Here is a 26,270-nt window from a genome sequence, read left to right on the forward strand (position 1 = left end):
ATTCTAGTCGGTTGGAAACCGTATAATTGGAACAGCCGATCGTTTGCGAAGACGACCAAAAACGTCGTTTCAGGCCAGATCGACGGTTTCCACCCCGTCAAGTTCTGTTTGGGCGCAGGGCTGTCATGATGGGCATGAATCTATATTCGTGCAATAGACCATTGACGTGACGTTGAAATAACTCTTAAACTAATTTGTAAATCATGAAATTTATATCAAATTACACAAGATCAGTATGTTAAATGAATTATGAAAAGCAATGTATAAAACGTTATATATATAGTCAAAAATAATATACAATATGATCGTGTTCTCCACGTGGTCAAATTCTAAATGGCGCCACTAATGTACTAATTGTACCGTAGTTTACATGATGAATCTCAAACATGGACAATTATGGGGACATATAAGAGATTTTCACCCAAAATGTTATCGCTTTCAGCGTTCAAACTTAAAAATTTGTTATTCAGTAAATATTATTATGTTTTTCGTATGTAGACCTAGGTATGAATGTAGATGAACACGCTTTTAAGAGTGAGTGATTTGGTTAAATTCCCGGGCCCGCAAAATTTTTCATGTTAGGCCTTATGAGCAAGAACGCCCTGCAAAACTCGTCAATGGCCTATTATAAAGTTTAGAAACGATAATTAGAATGTCAAAATATTGCAAATATTCAAAGTTTCTACTCAAGAACCCCCAATCCATTGGCAGAACATGGGACACGCTGTTCTCACATTCAAACTCTTCATACCCTCCCCACCACCGCTATGGCCCTATCTAGGTCAATAGTTTGCAAAATCTGGTGAGTGTGTCGTACGTGTGATGCACACATACCAGCTACAACTCTAAAAATGGTCGAAACATGTGCATCAACGATTACAAATAAAAATAAAATAAAAAACTCTGAACAGTACCTTCTGATAGTCTACTTACACAGGACAGCTAACAGCTGCTCATCGTAAAAAAAAGCATTAAATTTGGCAATTTTGAATCTTCCACTTTGGCCTTATGGCAGCCATATTGTCTGCCATTTTATTAAGAGAACTCGCTTTTCTTAGAAAATGAAATAATCAAACAATAAACACTGCAAATGGTAATCTTAATATGCATTTATTATGGCAATACATCCACTATTCACCACAGAATCATCCGTAGAACAGCACCTATGGAATTTTACAGTAATTGATGATCGCTATGTTTAAAAATGGCCGCCACACCAGAACGAGGCTCTATGCTTAAGAGCTTGGTATCTAAATTGATTTTAAAACAATAAAAATATGTAAATAGTAATCTTAATGGGCATTTATGATGCAAATACATCCACTATTCCCCACAGAATCATCCGTAAAGCAGCAAGTAGGGGATTTTATAGTGCCTGATGGTCACCATATTTAAAAATGGCCGCCACACCAGAACGAGGCTCAACCAGTGGTGGCTCGGTATCCAAATTGATTTTTATTATGATAATCTACATTCATACCAAATTTCATGCCTTTATCACAAAATGCACAATTGTTATGAAAGTTTTTACTTATGCTGCGCCACTATTATATGTAGCAGGTTTCATCAACTTTCGCAAAGTACTCTCGGAGTTAAATCACTAATTACGAAACTTTAATTATATATGTAAATGAGCTAATTGTTAACTTGACACACCCAATGCTTCTCAGTACAATTAAATATTTATCAGATCAAAATCTGTAGCAAGTTTCATCAAATGTAATGCTGTAATTTTGGAGTAATATCACTAATTGCAAAGTTCGTTAAATATGCAAATGAACCCTTGATTAACTCCATACAACTAAATGCTTTACACCACAATTATATATCTGTCGGATTAGTATCTGCAGCACATTTCATCAAATTTTGTGCAGTTATTTTGGAGTTTATGACTAATTACAAAACTTCATAAAATATGCAAATGAGCTATATGTTAATTTGACACTGCCAAATGCTTGTCAGTACAATTAGATATTTATCAGATCAATATCTGTACCATATTTCACTGACTTGGGTGCCGTAATTTCAAAGTTATATACCTAATTACAAAGTTCATTAAATATGCAAATGAATCCTTGCATCTGCAGCAGAATCATCAAATTTGGTGCAGTTACATCAGAGTTATATGACTAATTATAAAACTTCATAGAATATGCAAATGAGCTATCTAATACCACATGATAAATTGAAAGAACGCTTGAAAAACATCATCAACCAAGCATTTTTCTACAAAAACGGCTCACGTCGTTACAAATATGTAGTATTAGGGTATAATTCTACATATTTTGTTAAAATTATTACTAACGCTAAAGTGTTTTATACCGAGAAAGACATTATCAGTATGCTTGATTTCCTCATTGACAACATATTTGTTGAATTTGGAGGACACATTTTCCAACAGTGTGAATTCCTAGGGGCACTAACTGTGCTCCCTAGCTCTCCGACTTATTTCTGTTCTCATACGAGGCAGAATTAATCCAGAACCTAATCAATCAGAAAAAGGTCTCTGTATCTAGAACTTTCAACCTAACATTTAGATACATAGACTATGTCATTTCAATGAATAACTCTGAATTCAGTGACTATCTCGCTATGATTTATCCTCCAGAATCGTAGATAAAAGAAACTACAGAAACGGCCTCTTCTGCTTCATATTTTGAATTTGACTCTAATGGTCACTTTTCTACTACGCTATATGACAAGAGAGATGATTTCAACTTTAGTATAGTAAATTTTCCACACCTCATCAGTAATATTCCACTCTCACCAGCTTATGGGGTATGCATTTCCCATCTTATTCGATATGCAAGAGCATGCAGTTCATATGGTGATTTTGTAGAGCGACAAGGCCATCTCTCTTACAAACTGTTAAATCAAGGTTACACCAGAGCAAGACTTGTCTCTAAATTCAAACGCGTTTTGGCAAGTATCGCAAGCTGGTAGATAAATACAATATCTCTCTTCGACAAATGATTGCTGATGGCATCGGTGACATTGGGTCTTAGTTAGTGACCACTACCTATCTGATATACAGATTGATATATGGCAGGTGCCACATGTGGGGCAGGATGCGCTTACTATTTTCGAAACACCTGACATCACTTCTTGGTTTTTTGGCCAGAGGTCCATATATCTTTCTTGCATGAATTTGACTTTGTTTGTGTACCATCTATTTACTGTCTGTTCTGTGCTGTTTTGTGTCTATGTTTACAACTATAGTCTTACAAATTCTGACCTAGTGTTATCGGATTATGGATTGGTATGATTGCGATTATTTTTTTGACGCTACCCATTGCTTCTAAGTATAATTAGATATATATCAGATCAATATTTGTTGCACGTATAATCAAGTGTGGTGCAGGAATTTCAGAGTTGTGTCACTAATAACAAATATTCATTAAATGTGCAAATGAGCAGATAATTGACATGACTCTCACAGTATCATCATTATGTTCTGAGATTGTCTTCTGTGAAAAGTTTCATGAAATTTTGTGCAATATTTCTTGATATATGTCTATACTGTCATTACCGTCTCCATAGGGAAACCATCGTACGGGGAAAAATGATATTGCATAACTTCATTAATATGCAAGCAACACTAACCAAAATCTAATCAGTTCTTGCAAGTAGCATATGGTACCTGTGTACCAAATTTGACTTGAATCTGTCAAGGCGTTTTTGAGTTATCGTGTAAACAGAAAGACAGACAGACAGGCACACACATATACGGACAGACAGACAGACATCGCTATGACAAGAGGTACATCGGATCATTATTGTTGTTGCAGCAGCATGGTTGTGCTTACCATGAAACTATATCTGACAAGTACCATTGCGGCCGCTCTCAAACTTTTTTCTATAGCCAAAGTTTTCGTCCGATTGGTATGGTTTCAGGGGACTACACCAGTTCAAGGTGTTTACGAACATGGAGATAGAAGCGTCGCACCTCTATCCCCATGTTACAAAGAAGAGACACGTCACCAAACATCGTTGAAAAAGTTCGTACCTTGACGGGGCAACCACGAAGGTCAAGTCATTGACACGATGCTTATTTTGCTATTTAGGTCATAAGGAAGTGTTCAGTTATTATGGCCGGGGATGGGCCGGCAAAGTCTTCCTGCGCACCAGTCAAAATAAGTGACCCCCCTTCCCATTGCACCAAACAATTGATTACCCCCGTTTAAGATGACAAAACTTTCATGACACCCCACCCCCAACATTGCTTGCGTAAAGCTACACACACAAACACCTCTGAAGGGCGGGCGATAGAATAAAAAAAAATCCAGATTTTTTCAAATGACGCTCCTTACAAACTCACAAGGTATTAATGTTCAAATTCTGACTATAACTTTGAAATTACCCCTCAAAGGAATTGGACAGAAATTACAGGTGGATTGCAATATTTTTGCGCAAACGCGTGTGTACAAAATTTTTGATATTTGGATTTAAGTGATAATCAGCTGTTGATAATGTCGATTCACTCTACATTGTAGTCTATGAGAAAACTATGTAAAACTTTTCAATATAAAACTATATCCATGCATTTATAGATATTTGACAATTGACATAAATGTACTTAGGCCTAATTGGAATAGGGTTGTTACAACTGATATGTGGACAAAAAATTGACTTTAGAATTTCACCAAAAATGTTCATCCACTATACATGGGAGTCTATGATAAAATTGTGATTTTTTTCCAAATGAAAAACTTGCTATACTTGTGCACATACAGACGTTGAATAATTAAAATAAGTTTACTTGATTAGAATATGATGGTTGAAGGCGCATATTATGTGTACAAGAAATCTGATTTTGGAATTTCACTGAAAATGTTCATCGTTAAACTAAATTAATTTGTACTTTTATAGGTGTTTGACAATTGATACAAATGTACTAGATTCAAATATGGTATTTGAAAGTTCAGACGTTGGCAACAATATTGATATTGGAATTGCACCTAAAAAGTATAATTTCACTTTTCACGGTACTAGTAGTCTACAGGTAACTGTTAAATAATTTCCCTAACGAAACTTGCTATATCTAATATGTAAGTAATAGGAATTGTTCATTACCCTCAGTGAGCTCAATTTACAGTAAGACAAGTGTCAGAATTGCCAAGTGAAGATGTTCATGTGAGAGATAATTATACTTTTGTTCAGATTTACAGTTAAATGACTTCAGAGAATGAAATCATGCAGCGAATCATTTTTATCTCCCAGAATATTTCTGAACACTGAAACTGCTTTTTGACGGGACGGATACTTATGAAAATTAAGTACCCCCTCTGAGCTGTTTGAAAAATACATGACCCACCTTTGCAGTTTTCAAATTTAAGGTGAACCCCCAGGATTTTGCCGGCCCACCCCCGGTCATAATAACTGAACGCTTCCTAACGACCCCTGAGTGGTGGATTACTTTTTGCCAAAATCAAGTAATATTCCGTTTCGTCTTTCAAGTTACATTTTAAAGTGCATAACAAGCGCTTTGTTTGATTTCTGTAGGTAAGGCATTCCACACAGTGGTACTACCTTGACCAGCTTTTGAAATACATGTGGTACATAATAGTCCTACCTATCAGCAGCCCATGTATATTGATTAACATGAAAGACTAGGAATATAAATTGGGCAAATATTGGGGACTTTTCATACATTCACGATAGTCCTTGCGATAAGCATGCGTGCAATGATAATGTACATTGCGATTTAGGGAAAAAACTGGATAAATATAGTGGACAACTATGGTTAATACATTCACACAATTGCTGTAAAGTGAAACACAATGCCTTAAAGTTAAAAAAATATATCATGAAATCCTTCACCGCTTTTTGTGTCTTCCATCTACCAAGAGCACATTTCAGAGCAATAAACAAATATTCAGTTTGAGGGCAGTGGATTTGGTGCTTTTGATGTGTCATCGTGTGCAGATATTAGCCTTACAACAATAATCTTATATCTGTATACCTCCCAACAACATAAATTCCTTAGATGGCGAATTTGCAAAGTATTGCAGGATGTATTTCACATACAAGTTTTAAGATTTTTATTACCTTTAACTCGCCGGGGACATCGTCTTTGATTTCCACAAAAAGTAATCCACCGCCCGAGGCCGTTGTGACATATATAGAGACGCTATAGCTCCATATTTGTATACACCATGACCTGGTGAAGTTTCATGATATGACTTCTGGAGCCGATAGGGCTTAGCAGCCTGTGATGTCACGACATAGGTCTGATATTCTGCAGCTCTCGTAAATTTTCCTACGGAGTTTTTCTGAACTCGGGAGTCCCTACGGAGACTAAAATAGTATAGAATTTAATCTACTATTCTCAACAGAGACCATTGCATTGCTGAGAACATAAACCTGAGCAAATATTTTATTATCATGATCGCTGTCATCGGAGCCCTTCACTGATGTGTTTTTTCCTAATTTCAAGTTGCACACCATCTTTTGTGTTCATTACTCTTGGTCCATTTCAATGAAATTCAATATCTTTAAAGCTACGCATATCCATAAATAGGTAGAATTTATTCTTCAAATAATCCAATTCACCTATATCAATTTCACACGAATCTTTATCTTCAGCAAAATACCATCGTGCTTCTCTCCAAAAATGTCTTGGTAACATCTTCTGGGCGTAAATTTTATTTGCAATGCCCTCGACTGTTACAGTTACAGACGTCGACACAGATTCAATGTTCGGATTAAAGAAAAGTTCGCTATTCAGTTCTGACCTCTCATGCTACGACGTGGCACATAACATTTTCATTGACAATCGTGTCCGATTCATTGAATGGGATTTTTCGAAAATGTTGCACATATTCATAGAGAAAACTTTTGCCATTGTTATAATATCCGGCTGTATCTCTCGTGAGGGTGTCACCCTTAATCGTTTCATACTCCATCTGAATGTTATTCAATCTACAATATTAAGTAGTTGCAGTATCGGACGCTTGAATTATTTGGGAGATAGGTGCAAGTGTATTTTCCCATTTTATATGGCTACCTATCACCGCAACATATGTAACTCCACGGCCTGTTATGAGAGGATGAGTCAGTCGCATAACATATTTTACACCATATGCACCAAAAAGTAACCAATGGTCACCAACAATGTGACCTCCACCGCTCGGTTTTGTTCTCATTTTTCTCAGATTCTCGTTCTGAATTCCGTAAAGTATCATGTCTGTTCTCTCCTTTTTATGTTTGAAGAGATCACGATAACATTCAATTAAGTTATAGTTATCCAAATCGAGAAGTACCTGCCCTTCAAATTTGAGGACCATGTGCTTGATTATACTTTTCGTAAGATTTTGAACTACCTGAAAATCGATAGCCGTTACTTCGAGATCAAAAATCAGATCGAAAGTATCCGGAACTAAAACTACCCCGCTTTCTAACTTCGGACACCGTATGTAAAGTGTCTCGCCTGGATGTGCCTGACTTGGATTATGAGTAACTACATGACGGGTCCTTTCTGCCTTCGTTCCCTGCGGTATTCGGCTGCTGAAAGTCGGTAACAATGATCTATCGTACGGCATTTTGTCTTCGTGTATTGTATATAGTAATTCAGAAGAAAAAAAGAAAATAAATCACATCTTCACATAAATATTTCCATCTGACTGAAATATAAATCGATTACCTGTGTCACGAATAAGTTGAAGGACCCAATATTCTTGTAAACGATGACACTCCTGGTCATCCTCAGCATACTGAAATACAGCTATGAATTCTAGATGTTTAAAAAAGTTAGTCTTTTGGCATTCCTTCACGAAAGCTAATATGTAATGATATACATTATCATCTTTGAGTCTCACACCTGGATTTGCTCGAAGGATATGTCGATTTACCCGCCGGAGTTTACACCACTCCAATTTGACAGAGAAACCAAAGAGGTTTGATTTTTAGAAAGAAACTTTGCAATATTCTTTTCGCCAAACATGCCGACTCCGTAGGAACTATATATAATTTTATTTATTTATTTATTTATTTATTTATTTATTTATTTATTTTATTTATTTATTTTATTATTTTATTTATTTATTTATTTATTTATTTATTTATTTTATTATTACTAATGTTAAACCAGTTAAAAATATCCATAGCTGTTGTCCAACGAATCAAACCACCGATCCTGCTGTCTTTAATAGAAAACTGACAAGGGCGCCAATTAAACCTGGTATTGCAGCAGCACTTTTTATGGCCAGGGTCTTTAACCATTCACCAAATTGCTTTACAATTTCCTTCGCTTTTGTGTATATTTTTGGTGGGCCTGAGCCGCCAGTTCCAGCTGACCCCCTTCCCCCTTTAGTCACAGCCAGGGCAGGTGTTGATATTGTCATTCCAAGGGCAGTAAGTAATGCAGCGATTGTAATACCATTTCATTTAAATAACTCTGTCAGCTTCAGCCTGTGTGACAATTCTGGATCGGAAATTACATCACGAAGAGACCTAGTCGGCGCCAGACTTTCAAGTGCCTCACTGATCTTATCATGTTCATATTCAATTCGATCAACAATTTTAGCTTCTCTTGTTTGGAGTTCCACAGCATGAAAGGTTAAAATACAGAATGTATTGATACTGTATTTTGGCTGTATTTGCTGCAAATTCAGACAGATACAGGTAAATACAGCCATGTATTTATGGTAAATACAGGGAAATTCAGCCTGTATTTACCTGTATATGCACTATTTATACATGGTAAATACATCTGTATTTGCCTATATTTACTGTAAGTAAAGGACTACATTTGCCTGTATTTACTAGTATTTCTAGCCACTGTGCTGGCAGTGCTTCCTGCGTATTTTTCAGGATTTACATAAATTAGTTAGAAAGTTAGAAAAGTTAGAATGCTGGCAGTGAACAATACTGGATTTTCACGGAATATTTTAGCCACTAAATCAATGAAAGCCCACTGAGAGGCGTATACCAATCTACTAGGCACATGATTTCTTTTCACCAGATTAGGACAGTAACTGAGTTACTGCTACAAATAAAAACATAGCATCCGATTTTAAACTGGGGGATCGCCGTTATGATTTGATATTCAAATGATGTTAGGGCAAGACGAACTCATCTGGGTTAAAAGTTGTCTATATTTCTATAGACCTTTTACCAACATAATGACATGATATTGTCTCTACTAATCACTAAATAGCCAGAAGTAGTGTCACTTATCACACATATTCAACAGATATTTTACACAACAAATTTTTACCAAGAAAAATTAAAAAATTAATTTCCAAACTAGAATTTAATCAGAGCTTTAAAAATAAAAACACAGTGGAATGAAAAGAGCCACTGAAACTGTAAACAATACTAAAACAGTTGTATGTTGCACAGATTTTGGAATTACTGCACTGCCCTTTTGGATTTTTTTCTAATCTAGTATAGCATATGTTCTTTTTGTTTGGAAAGAAAACAACAAATGTTGCCGCTGAGAGATCCCCTTCGCGATATTGGCATGCATACAACACATCTGTGGGGATAAACATATATCAGAAGACAACTTACTCAGATCACACGTGGCAACCTGCGTGCAAAATTTGAAAGCAATCAGTCGAGAGGCAGTTTCTCAGAAGATATTTTTTTTCCATTAAAAGGGCAAAACTTTCACCAAAATTCAACTACATGCAAACTTCACCATAATTTGATTAAAATCTTACTCGGTTGTTTTGCTTCAGGAACCTGCCTAATAAATCTCAAGGCAAATTGACAAGAGGTCTGAGAGAACATTCCCTGTATACCAAGGTTGACAACAAGTTAATTGACAAGTGGTTTTAAGGGAAGTCAACTGTGGAGGGACAGGTGGACGGCTAAGAGATAATCAGCTATTTGAAAACTTTGAGTCAACTGTGGTGGTGAAAACTTGGCAATCATAATGCATTGATGAGATGAGATCTGCTGCGTATTTCCTCACTGTATTCAGGTGCAATGAGTAGAATGACTGCCTTCCTCTTAGAATTTTAAAATAGACTTTTTCTGTTAGACAGACATCTAGTGTACATAATAGTTCATTCAACGGGTTTGCTCTTCAAGCAGGAGACCACAAGATGACAAATCTACCTTCCTCTTCTTCATCTTAAATCAGTTCAGGAGTAAACCCGTCAAAAGAGTCATGTTGTCATCATTCAGAAGCACAAGATGAATCGTCTTCATGGCCTGCGAGACAAAATAAATTGAAAACAGATAAGTAAAAAGGCTAACTAATCACAGAGGCAGTAAATGAATAAATAAGAGATAAGGGTCATTGCATTACTGAAAAACAGTGTTATTTAAATTTGTCTTTGTAATTGTCTATGAAAATTGTGTGATATTTCTATTTCTTGATTCTCCATTTTCAGCTTCTTAACATTGCTGAAAACGATGTTATTATTTGCTATAAAACAATACTGCATTAACATTGGCTAAAGGAATTGTGTGAAAGTATCAGCGCTAAAGCATCAGATTAACTTTGGTGTTACATAAAAGAAACCCAAATTTTTAGAAGCTTGGAAAGGTTTGGTCAGGTGTAAAAAGCGTTCTCCCCATGAATTTTTGATAGCAAAGTTGCCAATTTGCATAACAATATAATAAATTATAGTAGTGGCTATCGCTGAATGGCAACCGAGTGCATGGAGATGCATATGCCTCTCAGAATGCTACCAAAAATACCCCCAAAATTGAATGGGGCTCTTCCCATCATGGAACCATAATACATAGTACATAAATTTGAGATATAAGAATTAAGAGTCTGGTCATATTAATCAAAAATCATCGCAACATATTTATACAATGACTGCAATTTGAGAGGAAAACAAACAACAGAAACGCATAGTCTTCTCAAGACTTCAGTTTCACAATCCCCTGACCTTTTCAAGTCGGGGTTTAACAAACGGCAGAACGTAAACCATTCATGTTACTTTGTCTTTTTAGGGTCTATGCGTGTATATTTGCCTGCAAGGGATTTACACTCTTCCCTGGGTCTGATGTACGGCATGACATGAAAAGGTCACATTAGCATAAAGGGCTTGGGAACAGGAAGCTAGGAATTTGGTGTTCATTTGCACATAGAGTTACCAAAAGTAGCTCCATGATTTGCAACAGTCAGGAACATTGATGAATTAAAACATAAAATGTTAGATACTTGTATTTGATAAAGACTTTTCTATATAAGAAAAAGTATCAAAACAATGGGACTTGAGAGGATAACGATACATACCTGGATTAAACAGCTGTTCGGCTGATGTTGTGCAACTATGAAAACGGCGATTTAGGTACTTGTCGACATGTCGCTGTTGTTGAAAAGATTGCTCTCTTTCGTCCAAGTTTCGAAAATGGGTTGTGTAGCTTCGCCCTGGTTAAACTGGGGTTAAACTGAGAATAAAACGTGTTGCTTGTCGAAGTGGCCGGCTACAAGTACAACTTTAACACAGGTACATCATAGTCATCAAGGTGGCACTTTACTGTTTACGACCCCTTAAGTGCTCAAATATTTGCCTGAATTTGCTTAGAAGTTATTATTAGTTATGTTCAATTACGACAAAATGTAATTTCTGTCACTCGCGTAAGACAAAAATTATTACAGAGTGCACCATATATTTGTGATTCAGCAGATTAATTAAGTGACAAGCTCGACCTTATCTACGAGGAAAAGGCTCGTGGTCAATTTTTACAAACAGACATACCTGTCCCGTCCGTCTAATTACAGATTCACTGACTCGTTCTTGCTTTTTGGGTCAATCGATAAAAGTATTTTCATCTTCAATATCCCGTGTTAATTTGACCGATATAGTATCCTAAATTATTGTAGCGGTTTCCTTGTGAAAGTACACAGATGTGTCAGATGCAATAAACCGGAAAGTTGATGAGATCTTTGGCAAAACAACCAAGTGTTGGCCTGAGATACGGCGGAGGCTAAAACATTCATACTGACTGAGGACAGAGTATTCACACATGGAAACGGAGATGTCAAGGAAACTTTAAGGCAAAGTTTACTTTTTAGAAAAATAAAACATATATTCTCGTTATGTCAGTCAATAAATCGATATATTTTCGTTCCCTGTTTGATGAAATCCTAGAAGTCTCACGTCTTGGGACGGCCGACTGTGATTAAATATTTGACACATGCTTTGATAAAAAGTATTTTAACTTCAACATTATGTTCTTGTTTGACCAGCTTTTGAAATACACGGAGGCTGCGGGCTTGTCAAACACCTACTAGTGTCAACAGATTAGTCAATTAGCGAGCGTTATCTATTAACAGATACCTGTTGAATAAAAACAATACATTGATTATAATAGGAAGAGTGGTAAATTAGGTGGCAAGGTGGTTTTCCCACAGAGCACAGATCCGTGATGGAGGGACTCTACACACAGAGCAGACTGCATGTCCAGAGGCACATCAAAATATGGTCTGAGGTTGACACAGTATAAACACATTACAGCAACATAATACAAATCTGTGTTGGGAAATGTGTATTTTCTCTCCAATATAGCCTTAAAACATTTCTGGTCAGCGTGTTCGCTTTTTTACCTCCATACACACGGGACCGTGACGTACACTCAGTGTATCGTGCCTGGTTGAACAAATTCCCTTGGCTGCCCGTGAATCCCTGTCCTGCCAAACATATATATTTTCTTCGTTTTTTTAATGACAAAATTCTTTCAGTACATGTGGAAACATGGTGAAATAATTTGACAGGGTGAATAGATTGTGTCATGGTTCTTGTGGCGTTACATTTCTCTTTCATAATACCGACAACGGCTCTGTAAAAATGTAAAAACTATGAGAGTATAAACCGGTGAAACTATGACAGCCAATGATGATCACAGAAGCAAGGCTTGGTGACCGTCCGTGGGCGGAGGGACTGTGGCTTCGTACATTGGTTTGGGACAAGGTGACCAAGTCACAGTCATTTCGACCACAACCATCTCTTTTTTTTACATCCATTCTGAAGTCAACCCTCATTTTTACGCCCATGATCAGATCTCCAATCACTGAACAGATTTTCTGCTACTCTTTCCATGTTTAAATATACTTCATTCTGCCGATCTATGCCCCAAATTCCAAGACGGACAGGCTCAAAAATATAATGTGATGAACAATATTAATGCAAGCTATGAGTCTCCATCGTGAAAAAATGACGGCTGGCATGCGGACGTACCCCCAAACAGTGATAACGAGTGAAGCCAATTTACGGCTTCTGTATTGCAGTTTAGCTACACCATGGAGGTCTGCCCGTACCTTGATGGCTACATCAAGCCTAAGAAAAGTGAATAAAAATCGTACATTTTACCAAAACCGCTAGGTTCATTAACATTTGTCTGAGATAAAATATCTCCGTAACACTCTCCGTCTTTCAAGCAATTCGTCCCGCAGTTTTATTCATAAACTAGTTACATCTTAAAGTGTAAAGAAAGTTAGAAGTCGAATACATTTACAATAAGTTGTAAAGTTAAGTTGTAAAGTATTTAAAAAAGCGAAAAATTACATATTAAATTCCTTCTTTACATCGAGCTTTAAACGGCATAAAGATGGCTATTAAGTGCACTTTTTTCCATTTCCCTTACTTTGTCATCATCACATTGTCTTCTCATTATGGCAATAGCATCTATTCTTATATTCAACTTAACTATTTTCTTACAACTTAATTGCGCATATTCGTTATTATATGAGGCAGAGTGGGATAATCGCCGATTTCTCATATCAGGTTTAGAGATTGACGGCTTAGGCCTAAATATTTCAGTCCCTTTTCACCTCTTGCGGCTCTTTTTAGGGGCATAATAATCATAAATTCTCATTTATCTGTTTCTGCCCCTTTTTGTTGAACTTCTAAAGAAGCCAAAATCACAAAAGAATTCCGTGAGCTTAGTAATGCAAACAGAATGGGCAACTTGAATCGCAACGTCGTAATACGCATTCAATTCCAAGACGGACATGCTCAAAAAAATAACGTGATGAACAATGCAAGCTACGAGTCTCCATTGTGAAAAATGACGGCTGGTATGCATCCGGTCGTGAACAATGCAAGCTATGAGTGTCCATTGTGAAAAATGACGGCTGGCATGCATCCGGAGGTACCCCCAAACATTGATAACGAGTGAAGCCAATTTACGGCTTCTGTATTGCAGTTTAGTTACACCATGGAGGTCTACCCGTACCTTGATGGCTACATCAAGCCTGAGAAAAGTGAATAAAAATTGTACATTTTACCAAGACCGCTAGGTTCATAAACATTTGTCTGAGATAAAATATCTCCGTAACACTCTCCGTCTTTCAAGCAATTCGTCCCGCAGTTTTATTCATAAACTAGTTACATCTTAAAGTGTAAAGAAAGTTAGAAGTCGTATACATTTACAATAAGTTGTAAAGTATTTAAAAAAGCGAAAAATTACATATTAAATTCCTTCTTTACATCGAGTTTTAAACGGCATAAAGATGGCCAAATATTCAACTTAACTATTTCCTTACAACGTAATTGCGCATATTCGTTATTATATGAGGCAGAGTGGGATAATCGCCTATTTCTCACATCAGTTTCAGAGATTGACGACTTAAATATTCCCGTTCTTTTTTTACCTCGTGTGGCTCCCTTTAGGGGCACAATAGTCATAAATTCTCATTTATCTGTTTCTGTCCCCTTTTTTGAACTTCTAAAGAAGCAAAGAATAGAATAGCATCACAAAAGAATTCTGTGGGCTTAGTTATGCAAAAAGAATGGGCAACTTGAATCGCAACATCGTAATACGCATTCACTTCGTGAATAAATAATGCTCAAATCCAAAAATATCTCAGTTTCGTAACACCGATCCTCCCATACATTGTCACTATAACTTAAATAAAACCATCTCTACGATATGAAGTTTTCCCATTACTTCGTACGTAAAAGTCACTTTTATTCATCGTGACTGTAAGAAATTCACGTAAAACTCTTAAATCTCTTGAAAACTCGTCTTCTCAGACATATGTTGACATATGTTGTTTTAATCAACCATTTTACTGGTGTCGATGACTGCTAGGTTCATTGTCTGAGATAAAATATCTACGTAACACAATCAGTTATCACTTTTTTGTCATACATGTCCGTTTCTGTCTCAAGGCTTCGGCAGGATAAGTCTACACATGCCTTGTGAATGTTCAATTCTACAATGCGTCAAGCCATTTAGCCAAATGGTTCACTCAGGTTTCTTTTGGACTAATAAATTCATGGCAAATCTAGGCATAATACATGGTAAATTCAATCCATTGAAATACATCCCAAATACAGGAATGAATATAGATGAATTTAAACCATACACATTCGTGGCAAATACATGATTGATAGAGATTGTATTTGTAATCTGTAATAACCTTTATTTACCTGTATTTACAATGTATTTGTAAGAGTGCATATACAGGTAAATACAGGCAAAAATACAGGGCTTGTATTTGTGTTTCTTGTATTACTCTGTATTGCCCTTTATTTACATGTATTTACCCTAAATACAGGCTAAAATACGTGCCTGTATTGTCCTGTGTTATAGAGTTTTCACCCAGTGTTCAGCTAGTAGTTTTTCAGCTTTTTCTTTTCCTCTGGTGTTCGTTTCAGGAATTTCCTTTAACTGTTTTTCAACTTCTCTTTTCTATAGCCTTATTTTAACTCTTTCATTGTTAAGCTCACTAATACGCATATTCGCAATCTTTAATTCATCATTAATAGCTCTATATTCGGGGTTTAGATTGTTCCATTCATCAATTTTATTTTCAAAAGCTTGTATTTTATGTGCATTATCGCTAGCATCTTGCCGTAAGAGAGCCATGGCAGTTCATCTCTGATTTGTCCCATGTCGTTGGGTGTCAGATCCTCTACCGTTATTTTATTGTTTAACACCTCTTCTAAACGCGATGTAGAACTCACATAGTCAGGCTCTGCTCTAGAGCGATAGCTGTCCTCCCCCCGACTGTATACTTTAGTTACAAATCCACGTCCTACATTTTTTGACAGCCTGAGGTTTTTATAATACAGCTTTCCACCCTCCCTAATCTCAGCATTATTAATCAATTCGGTTTGTGCTGCTTCATCAGCAATATTATTCTCGTTTAAGAATTGTTCAACCATTTGCTTTACAAGTTCTACTCTCTGTTTAGTCAAACGATCCACCTGCGGACTATCCAGAAAAGGGTCGGGGTTTGCAAAGGCATCATCGTCGATAAAGGATGTTTCAGCAGTAGCATCATCATCATCCAAATTTGTATCACCTAAATTCTGGAGATCGATATTTTCCTCTTTTTCTCCTTCTGCCATATTGTCTCTCTATATTACTACAATTATTTTTCATCATCCCTTACATATACGGTAAAAAATGCACATCTCAGTTGTTGAAAGTGTTGAACAATTGGCTCACTATATCTAAAGAACTAGCGCTGCATATCGCCGCAGTTATAAATTGATGGGGCGAATTGATATGGCTCTGTATGTGACTAAGGGAATTCTTGTAACTTCTGCTGTCATAGCAGCCATTCCAACTGTACCAGTACTGTTAGCCTTAACTCCTATACCAGGTGTTGTTATTGATGTAATACAAAGAAAAACAGGTGTAGCAAAGAGACGGGAAAAATATAAACATTATTATGTTCAATATAAACAATTGCTTACACAAATACAAGAAAGGGCCGCAACAACAGAAAACGAGTCAGACCTTATTAGCGCCATATTTCATCAGGCACTAGAAATACAGAAGCAGGAAGGGTTTAGTCCTCCACTCGAGCGATACATGAGGCTGTATGGCCTAAATGATTATGAAAGTTAACTCCGTCCTATCGGCATGTTTCTGTCAGCCATTCGTGCGTGTCTGGATTGTATAACTGCACACGTTTGATATCATTTGGCGCCATCATGATTTTACTATGCTTTTCACTCCGAATTTCTCCGGCTTTCCGTACAAACTGTACAAATTGTGCACGCTCAGTCTCCTTCCTTCGGAACGCACCAGTTTCAAACAGATCCTTATAGTCTTCCAAGTTCAGATGTTTACGAACACAGACATCTTTTATCCCCTAAGTTTTTTTCGTCTCTGAAGTTTGTGTACGAAAAGCATACACTTTCGAAGGAATGCCAACAAAATCAAGAATAGGTTCTCCATTCATCTGTTAATTTACCTATCACTTTTTTATTAATCTTTGGAAAATCGGGGGCTATCGCAGAGCTCATCCCACTAGTATCATATATCGACTCCTCACCATTCTGTTCTACATCTTCTCGGACTATTTCATTGGAAGTTACATCTGGGGAGGGGAGAGGCACACTATAAATAAAACTGTCAGTATCTATGTAGGCTAATCGTATTCCAGGGAACCGCTCCCGAAAGTAATTGTAATGCGTGTCATACATAAGCAGCTTAGAAAGTTCGAGTACTGCCGCACCAATGAAAACTGGCTTTTTGTATTCATATTTATCTATTTTCAGTTCCAGTAGGGCACTGTCGCAGGAATCGCCATCCTCTTCACTAGTTATGACTGTTATGTTTCATCTTTGGATTATAAATACTTCTGAATTTTTTTACAACCACTATTGGTACTACCATGACCCGCCACAAATTTAAAGTCTCTGTACTTTCGAACATGTTCTATTGTCTTGCCGAACATTGCATTATTCATCAGCTTATAGAAATTCTTTTCGAAGTCAGTTTTCCCCTTTGCCCTCATTTTAGTGTTACAGTCAATATATTCCGTGAGACACAGTGCCTTTTCAAAGGCAAGCGCCCGATGAATCTTTTTCAGCCGCATTCCCATATGAAGGTATAACTCAAGTAACTTGTAATGTAAGACATACCGCTCTCTGTCCATTAGACTTGTAATCAGTCGACTGCCCTGGCGCGGAAATTCATAGTGATGTGGAGCGAGAGGTAGGTCGGAATGCCCTTCATGTAATTCGGCTGGATATTCTAGGTCTACTTCTAGAAAACAGGGTGGGAATCTGGCGCCAGCGCAGCCAGCCGTTTGACGGAACCACTCTTCCCTCGTCATCCAATGAAATCCCCCACTGTCATCGGTGACTCAATGCCCATCCATAGAGATTGTTAGCATCAAGATATTTTATTTCAGACAACACTTCTCTGGATCGAAATTCCCACCCGCATAAGCTGGATGATTTGTCTGTAAGTAATGAATATTACACTGACTGATACCACCTTGAATTCCCGTCTGTATGAAAGTCATCTGCTCAGCATCCTGAATGAGCTTAAACTAATTACCTGTGTAAAGTAACATAGCATCCCATGTCAGGCCGGGCGCTGACATATAGTGGGCTGGATCCAGCTTATATGCTTCTAAACATGTGTCACGGAAACTATCGAATATATTTGCAAGAAGGAGAACATCCGTCTCCCAATAGAATTCCATATAATCTTTTACCGTCTGACATCCCATTTCGTCCTATACTCGCAATGCATGTTCATATTCGGACTCCGAAATCCCTCGTCCGACAGTTTGCTATGAAATTGGTGTCTCGGTGGGAGCTCCTCATCTTCCAGTCTGTCAACCGAGTCTAAATATTCGTATGGGAAGAAATCTTTCGCCCGCTGAATCTATGGATGCGAAAGTGGCACCGCTGCCCATCCATCCTCTGGCACAGTCTTTGCCAACTTTGCGAGCGATCCAGACATCAACTTGGCACTGTCCATAAACTTTATCGAAAAGAAACGTTTCACTGTCTCCCTCTTCTTATTCAGCCACTCTCCAGCTACAACAATTGAGGCACTAAAGATAAATGTTTTCATAAGACACATAATTCCGCCATTGCCCATCTTAGCTATGATTTTGGGCTCTGGACCCCCTCCAGTGTCAACACGTTCCGAAGGATCTATTTCATGTAACTTATTCAAAATAAAAGAACAATCGTACCCCTTGAGGCTGTGAAAGTAGATAGGAATGGTTCTGGATGGGCGGCACCCTTCACAATAAGTAGTGCAAAGCTCATCCTTCACAATACAAGTCTGATGCTCCTTTCATTGGTATGACTTTCCAATAGTATGATTTCGAATAGATCTCAGCCCTTTTCTTCATATCCTTTAGAAATTCTGTAACACAGGAGAGGCCCGTGAATGTTCTTTTATGGTAAATTTTCGGCTTATGGCCAGACCATCGCTCAATCATAACATACGAAATACAAATTGGAATGTGCTTGCCTGTGTCCTTCTCAATAATTGCCTAAGTATCTACATAGATGACATAGGGGCAGACTACTTTTTTCCGATGCCCTTGGAATTAACACACTTCCTTAGGAAAAACTGGCTGAGCCATGTCTGTCCCACAGTACATCTGATGTATTTCCAATTCTTCTGTTGCCGCAAAACCTCGCCCACAACGCATACAAATACAATTCCGTCTGTGCACATTCTTACGATTATTTTGAGAATTATAAAGACGATTTAATGCAGTAATGGGTACGAAGTGGCCTTCGCTACCACATTCCCCTAGCAGAGCCGAAGGGTCTCCGCCAGTGGCACTGACTATGAGTAAGATATTGGCTATCTGTGCTCCTTCCATTCCAATAGGGACTCCACTGTACAAGACAGTTATGCCGGATGGGTCGGGATCATTTTCGTGAATCTGAAATACTTGTAACTTCACCCCTGGATTTTGCTACTCGAAGTGCTCGAATACAGTCAGATCAGCGGATGTAGGAAATGGTATTCCATCCCAGCAGTAATCGGCCACAAATTTATCATACGTCTTCAAGTTCTTTCTAGTCTGACCACATTTCTTTTCGCCAAACTCGGTGTCACCTAACTTTATACTTGCCAGGACTGCATACTTGAAGCAGTTCTTGCTACCATGAGGTAGAAATACATCGCTCACACAATGCTTATTTTTTAACCATTGGGGCAGTTGAATCCGTTCCGAAGGGGGGCTGTAGCCTGAGCTGCCGGCCCCAGCAAAACTTCTACTAGAATTACTTTAAAATTAAGTATCTCCTCGAGAACGAGACTGGAACCCTCAACATCTTCAGTTTTATCAAGCATATAGACGTAGCGCTCTATTAATTGTTGTTTTATATCCGATCCTACCTCTTTTGTGTATATACCTTCATAGTTAGTATAGTATGTACAAGTTTGCACACTTTGATCTTTTGGATTTTTTAATTTGACTTGCATTTCTGTATAAACACGGTACATTTTTCGTTCCGAATGGCTTTCTTTGACCATGCCTTCGATGTCGATCTCCGCGATTTCCCCGACTTGATTAACTAATCTTTTTCTAAAACTGCATCGTTGAATGCTGTTTGAAAGCGACGCCTAACAACAGTATTTTCATCCATCATAATATTTATATATACTATCCTAAATTTTTTTTTTAAATGAAAATATTTTTCTATTCTATGATAAATTTTTCCTCAAATTCCACCTCAATATTCATTACATCATTTAATTCTCCATATATATTATATATACTGCCTAAGTCAACTTCTTCCTCTTCACGTGGAGGCTCAACAATAAGCATCTCTATGGTGAAAGTAACAATAATCATACTCCTACTTATAAATAAGCGTGGTTTAAATGCTAATAATTCAATCGGCAATCAGGTTACTGTTTTTGACCAACGGCCAGTTGGTTGAACTATATCAATTCATGTAGCGAAAATGCCACTGTTAAGTCTTTTAAACCACAATTGAAAATATTTTGTTTCTTTGCCTCACTTCTAATACACTTTAGAGGGATAGTAAAATGTTAAATCATTTTTGGAGTGAGCGGTGCTTGCATTGTATCTTTTACCTAATCTCCGGGATACTACAAGATCGGTAAACGTTTGAAGAGTTTCATTCCAAGATACACACATTACGTCACATATGATGGGATTATTGGAACCATATTTAAGTTCTGGAAAAATTAATTGTAGATTATCGACAAATATAACAGGATATTCATATTTACCACCTTTAGTAGCACTAGTACAGAAATTTGCGAGAAATTTACGAGAAATGGACACTTTCTCGCTTTTTGCCAGAAGTAAGCGAGAATACATAACTTTCTCGCAATAACTTAGCGAGAATTTAATTTTCTCGCAAACAACTGGCCAGAACTGTGTTTTCTCGCTCAGCATCTGCCAGAAACTGAATTCTCGCAATCAGTCAGCGAGAAATTTGTTTTCTCGCTTTGCATCTGCGAGAAATTGTATTCTTCTGTGTAAGCATTTCACAAAAATTTCACAATTTCTCGCAAATGCAGAGCGAGAAAACATAGTTCTCGCTGATTGATTGTGAGAATTCAATTTCTCGCAGATGCATGCGAGAAAGCACAGTTCTCGCAGCTTGATTGCAAGAAAGTATGTTTTCTCGCTTACTTCTCGCAATACAGCGAGAGAGTGTCCATTTCTCGCAAATTTCTTGCAAATTTCTGTACTAGTGTAGTAAATCTAATGTTGTCGCCACTTTCAAGTATTGCTATCACATCTGAAATATGAAGGATACTCATTGTCATATCCTAGTACATCTTACAAAAAATTAAAAAAAATTCTATGATATAGATATTACAAATGTCATTCATATTCATAAATGGTCAAACTGGAAGTGGTAAGAGTTATGATGCAGTAAATTTGGTCGCAGGCGGCGACTCGACTCCTGGTCACCCGAACTGTTCCAAAGGGCCCTATCGGAACGGTTCCCCTATCGCCTTCGGAAAGGAAACAGAAGGGGCACTCTTGCATGTGCCAGAATTTATGCCACTTTTTCTCGTACCATTGCCGACTTTTATGATGGAAGAGTGGATAGTGCCGATTTTCAGAACCATTTTATAGAACATACTCTTAGTTTACAATATGAGGCAAGAAAAAGTGTCACTGTAGCAAGCCGCCTGTCAGCGAAGCAGGCCATCGCGTTCGGCTCCACTAGGGCCTTCGGAACGGGAACGGCTCCCACAAACCTGATGGTTATTTGTGACTCAAGTATAATTCAACATCTTACTTTTTCTCGAATCCGAGGGATTGCCAGGCGGCCGCAAGAAAAAAAGATTTCGTTTCGTTGGCATTTGATGATTTACCCAGTTTCATTATCATATTCAAAGACGTAACTTGGGATTATTGCAGAGGGAATATTCTGACTCGAGCAAGACAATATGAAATAACCGAGTCCGCCTTAAAAGAACTAGAAGAGATTCATAAGCGGTTTCTACCCACTTTCTTGGAAATTTGTGATGACTACAGACTTCCATGTTTGATAATTAATCCTCCCCTTACGTCTCCAGTTCTCAAGGATATACTTAATCTAACAATTGATACAGAGACAGTTGGTCCCGTAGAGTTTCCGCATGCTTTTGACTTCAGAATTGCATGGAGCAGGGGCAGCCAGGGATCTTTAATAGATGGTTTTGGGAAGGAAGAACTTGAAAAAGCTTATTATCCACCGGGCCAAGAACAATTGGAATAACCTAGGGTGTCACTCTAGAACCTACACAAACTTCTTAATGCCTGTGAAACTATAAGTGCTTATAATGCTCTGTTTGACTTACAGGCACTTGGCCTGATGCCAAAGGAGGGTCAAGACTCCCATGCTGGAACCGTTCCGATAGGGCTTCTGATAGGAGTTACTTGTCTATGGCTAATGGCAGTTAACTACATTGTACTTCGACCAGAACTTCTCAGGAAAGCTGAACAAGGGGGACTTGAAAGAACGGTTAAAGGCAACATGAGAACTTGTTTTGAAGATCTTGCAAACTTAATATGTGCCCCTTCCGTTCCCGTTCCAAAGGCAGCAGGGGAACGCTCCGGAGGATCCGATGCGTCCCAAAGGGTACCACCTCATCCACGTACAGCACGCAAGGATGCAATAAGTGAACACTACTTACAACAATACATGATAAATACCTGGCTGGGTGGATGGGATAGTAATGCACCTCCTACTTTCTTTAAATTAGAACCTGCTCTGTGGTACTTATGGAATAACTTTCGTAATTACTTTCATAAGTACTTCGTAAGAACTAGCGTAAGTACTGTGTAAGTACCAAGAAGGTGCACAAGTCCCCCTTCGAAACGCTACGTAGTTCTAATAACATTTTCCTCTGGCTCCACCCTATTGAAACTTTCTGGATAACCTTTCCATTTTATCAGGTAGTATTTCTTTCCTCTGATTTTTTTCGTCTTCAGAATTCATTCTACTCTGCACAGCTCGTCGGCGCCACATTCCGAAGGGGCACTCTGTATAGCTCATGGGAATAGAAAGTGCCGAGTATTTCCTCTCCATTCAGGTCTATTATCTTGTAAACAAGCGGCGTTCCCAGTCAAGCTGCGTACACCACTTTTGTAAGTAATATAATAATATTTTTTATTGCTTGCTTGTAAATATAGGATTTACATCACATTTGTGGTAATAAAAGTGTGATACAAAAATAAATTAAAATTTTCTTCAATAAAGATAAAGTATCACAGTATAATAATAGTAGCTAATAATAAATATAACTTGCTATTTCTTTGTTTATATAAAGTAAAAATATAATCTGCAAGTTGTTCATTAAAAGATATACTGTAAGTATGAAGATCTCCTCTGTCCAATTTGGTAAATCCTTTCCTGAAAGTGGTCTTGTATTTTGTAATTCTGACCCGTTCTCCTAGCTTTAACTCAGGGGTAGCGCCCGCGGCCGCCAACTCAGGACCGTAAAGAGTATAAATTGCCTGCCAATTGTTGTCCTCTGTTACATCGACGGGTTTCATTTTGATACTTGTGTGTACAGTGTTGTTGTAGTTCTTGAGAAGTTGTGGTAGAAAAGAGAGCGATTCACGTGTCTGTCTGTATGTGAAGTATTTCCACATCACGGTCTTAAATTTGCGATTAAATCGTTCCACAACACTGGCTTTTTTATCACTAAACGTGTGAAACCAGTGAATAGAAGAGTCTTTTCTAGCCATTTCTGCATTTTCTGGTTAGTAAATTCCTGCCTCTCATCTGTCTGCAGTTTGTCAGGTTGTCTCTCACTTTTCTTAATTATGTGCTTCAACACCTCCAGAGTGTCATTGGCCTTTTTTGACCGTACCGGCCTGGCCCATGCATATTTACTGAGCACATCGATTACTGTCAGCATGTATCAAATGTTGTTATTCTCTTTTTTGAACAAGGTGGGCATCTCCACAAGATCCACCCTGCCACTGGGCGTCTATCGATGATACGAAGACACGCCGCAAGCCACGACTACTACCATGTAGTACCAGTTTATGTAGATTATAAGTTAGCTGAATACTACATATTCAAATTTTCCTTGGTAAGGTCCGGTGAGGAGATCCATCGATACTCCATTTTGCCAGAATTTGTCGGTCCAGTTACAATCACGTTGAATGGTGGGGCCACGTACATTTCCTTTGGAACAGATCTATATACTGTACATAAATGCAATGAATATGGCTAAAGATAACAAACCAATGTTGCCAAATTCGTGAATGGGATCTGCGCTGGCAACTGCTGCCGTTCCCTTCAGAACGCATTCCGATAGGTGAACGCTACGGAGTTGACTTGTGTCGGCGTCAGGTGGCTCGTCCTGCCACTTCACAGCATCTATCTATCTATCTATCTATCTATCTATCTATCTAGAAAATTTGTATAGCGCCTAATATCCAAAGTTAAACAATGTTCAGTGGCGCTTAGAGTTACAATGAAAATGCTCTCTGGAAGATGTAAGTTTTTAAGCGTCTTTTGAAAATGTTGACATTAGGAGAGGTTTTTATGTCCAGGGGCAAAGAGTTCCAAAGAACAGGAGCTGCTTCAGAGAAGGAGCGGCGACCATAGGTAGTCAGATTCCATGTAGGTGTGTGCAGAAGGCATTTATCAGATGAACGAAGAACACGTGATGAGGCACAAGGTGTTATTAAATTCCTGAGATATTGTGGAGCTTGTCCATTTAGGGCTTTGTAAGTAATCAGCAAAAGTTTGTATACAATGCGATGATGTACTGGAAGCCAGTGAAGTTGCATAAGTATGTGGTCGGATTTCCTGGTCTTAGTAACAATTCTAGCTGCTGTGTTTTGGGCACGTTGTAACCGCTGTAATTGTGTATCGGGCAAGCCATATAATAGAGCATTGCAGTAGTCAAGCTTTGAAGATATAACGGCGTGGACGAGGGTGGCACAGGAATCTCTTGACAAGTACTTTCTGATACGACCAATTTTGCGAAGGAGGAAGTGAATAGCACTGCAAGTGGCACCAATATGTTGTTGGAATGTATGGTTGTCATCAAATATTACACCGATGTTCCTCGCAAATGAAGTGGTTTCAATAACACTGGAACAGATGTTGATGTCAGAGAAAGGCGCTGGTGAATGGTCAAATTTAGAGCGAATTAAAATGACATCCGTTTTAGAGTTGTTTAACTTCAGCTTGTTTTGTGTCATCCAGCTCATAATATCATTAACAGTTTCTTCAACAGAAGATACGGCAGACGTGGTATTTGATTTCTTGAAAGACAGGTACAGCTGATTGTCATCAGTGAATTGATGGAACTGGAGTTTATGGCGGTGGATGAGCTGTCCGAGTGGTGATATGTAGATTAGAAACAAGAGAGGTCCAAGAACAGACCCTGAGGAACTCCGTATCGCAGCATTTGAGGCAGTGATCTTTGTCCATTTAATGTAACTGACTGGGATCTGTCTGTGAGATATGAACGAAGCCATTGAAGAGGAGTAGATTTGATTCCAAGATTTGATAAACGCTGTAAAAGTATGTTGTGATCAATGGTATCAAAAGCTGCAGATAGATCCGATATAACCAAAGGGTCCTCAGGCTCCGATGATGATGATGTTGTTGTTTTTATTATTGTTGTTGTTGTTGTTGTTGATAGTATTTGCAGAAAAGAACAAAGTATGCGCTGCGAAATTCAATACAGCCTAACTATACATGTGCGTTGCAGCCTAACTATACTATGCGTTGCAAATTCAATACAGCCTAACTATACATGTGCGTTGTTGCCTAACTATACCGGTACATGTGCGTTGCAAATTCAATACAGCCTAACATTACCCAAGGGTTGTCACTTCATTGCCACACACTTTTTTCAATCGCCAAAAATGCACCTAGCAAGCATCGAAATCGGTAAAATTCGACGTAGGGTCAAAGCACATTAGTCCTTCTCAATCATACTCAGACATTTTTACCTCTTGCCGATGAAAAGTCGACAAATCGGCAGGTTTTTCAATGCATCTCGTCGTCTCTTGATTCCAGATTTAAAAGGCCCCGCGAAAGATCTAGTCACGTGGGCGCATTTCAAATCGAACCAATAGCAGAGCTGGATGGGCCCAGCGTGAAAATCCGGCAGTAACGTAAGTTTCTTATGTC

At 38.1% G+C, this 26,270-nt stretch overlaps 2 protein-coding genes across 2 annotated transcripts in view; one reads left to right on the forward strand and one right to left on the reverse strand.

The window, feature by feature from the left end:
* LOC139143637 (progressive ankylosis protein homolog B-like) overlaps positions 1–26,270 on the reverse strand; it is an 89,073-nt gene that overhangs the window by 19,530 nt on the left and 43,273 nt on the right. The window lies entirely within an intron of this gene.
* LOC139143639 (progressive ankylosis protein homolog B-like) overlaps positions 1–26,270 on the forward strand; it is a 55,341-nt gene that overhangs the window by 1,332 nt on the left and 27,739 nt on the right. Inside the window, exon 2 of the mRNA XM_070714134.1 lies at positions 22,467–23,254. The gene's annotated coding sequence lies outside the window, so the exon portion shown is untranslated. The remainder of the gene's footprint in view (positions 1–22,466; positions 23,255–26,270) is intronic.

This window comes from Ptychodera flava, chromosome 11, assembly GCF_041260155.1.
Source record: "Ptychodera flava strain L36383 chromosome 11, AS_Pfla_20210202, whole genome shotgun sequence".
In the NCBI taxonomy this organism is placed as follows: domain Eukaryota; kingdom Metazoa; phylum Hemichordata; class Enteropneusta; family Ptychoderidae; genus Ptychodera; species Ptychodera flava.